The sequence below is a fragment of the Stegastes partitus genome, unplaced genomic scaffold (genome assembly GCF_000690725.1).
Source record: "Stegastes partitus isolate 25-593 unplaced genomic scaffold, Stegastes_partitus-1.0.2 Scaffold2105, whole genome shotgun sequence".
In the NCBI taxonomy this organism is placed as follows: Eukaryota; Metazoa; Chordata; class Actinopteri; family Pomacentridae; genus Stegastes; species Stegastes partitus.
In genome coordinates, this window is record NW_007579836.1 from 22697 (window position 1) to 24002 (window position 1306).

Below are 1306 nucleotides of genomic sequence, written 5' to 3' on the forward strand. Positions count from 1 at the left end.
CGCCCAGAGCGGAGTCTCTTCAGATCCAGACCTAGATCCTGCGCTACATTACCGATGACAGAGCCTTTCTTCATCTCCTCTGGAATAGAATACCGAATCTGACCATCGACCATGTTAAACACATGAAGCAGCAGAATAAAGAGTCCGATTTGCCGTCGCAGTCCACATAACAATCGCCATCTTACTGACGTTACGGTTCCACATCTAACAGTCGCCATCTCGAAAGGAGAAATAAAACAAAAGTTTTAAAAAACGAACAAACAGATGGTTATCCTGTTAATATCTCGTTCAAACGGGTCCTGGAATAGCCGTTTCTGGGTTATGTCGAAAAAAAGCTTCAGCCGTTAAACGCAGATCTGTGAAACCGTGCTCCTCCGAAGCCTCGACAAAACACAGAGAACCTTCTTCATGAATACTCAGTGGAAGGATGGACTGAATGACGAAGAAACACAAATTATTTTGCTGACCAACAGCGTCCCTTACAGTCCAAAAGAGGAAAATCAAATACTGCTTCAATCACGGTACTGATAGTATAAAGCAGCCAACTTCAACACGTTTTAGTCTGATGTAAAGTTTTAATCTCAATGACTCATCTGCTGAAATATGTATGAAAACAACTTTCACGTTCATATCTGAAGAACAACTAAATCTGTGTATTAAATTGAGAAAGCAAAACAAACCACCCAAAACAACACAAGATCACACCTCATTCTCGGACAACTGACAAATAGAACACTAAGCATAATGGAACAAAATAAAAAATAAAAATAAATGAAATAGTTATCTTCATGGAGAATGCAATACTGTAATATCTACAATATTTCATATTCAGGTGTGATATGTTGTGCAAAAGCAAGGGCTGTGGTAACCGAAGAAATCTGCGGCAAGGGTGGACACGAGGACTGTGGTCTGTGTGATGTTAATATGCAAGACTCACAATTTCATCTTACAGTTTCCTTCCTTGCTAGACGAACATGTTGTTAAAACATAACCAAACCACTTGAAGTAAATGTTCAGATGACATATGTATGTTAACATAATGACTGTTTCCCCAAATCATTTGAGGGGGTAAATTGAGTCACATTGCACAAATTGTCCATAATATCAGCAGCACATCTGTCAGCAAATGTGATCGGAGACGCTCTCCGTGGTGCTGAAAATTGCAGCTTAGGGCACAACGATAGCATGAGTGAAACTTGAAAAACACAGGAAAAAAAAGGAACGTCGTTCAACTGACCTCAAGAGGAGAGTCTGGTTCATCCAGGATGCTCTTCTCACTCTGCATCCGCTGCATCGTTCCTGTACA

At 40.4% G+C, this 1306-nt stretch overlaps 1 pseudogene; it reads right to left on the reverse strand.

Moving 5' to 3' along the window:
• LOC103373952 (protocadherin gamma-C3 pseudogene) overlaps nt 1-642 on the reverse strand; it is a 20843-nt pseudogene extending 20201 nt beyond the window's left edge.
• Between the last annotated feature and the right edge of the window lie 664 nt (nt 643-1306).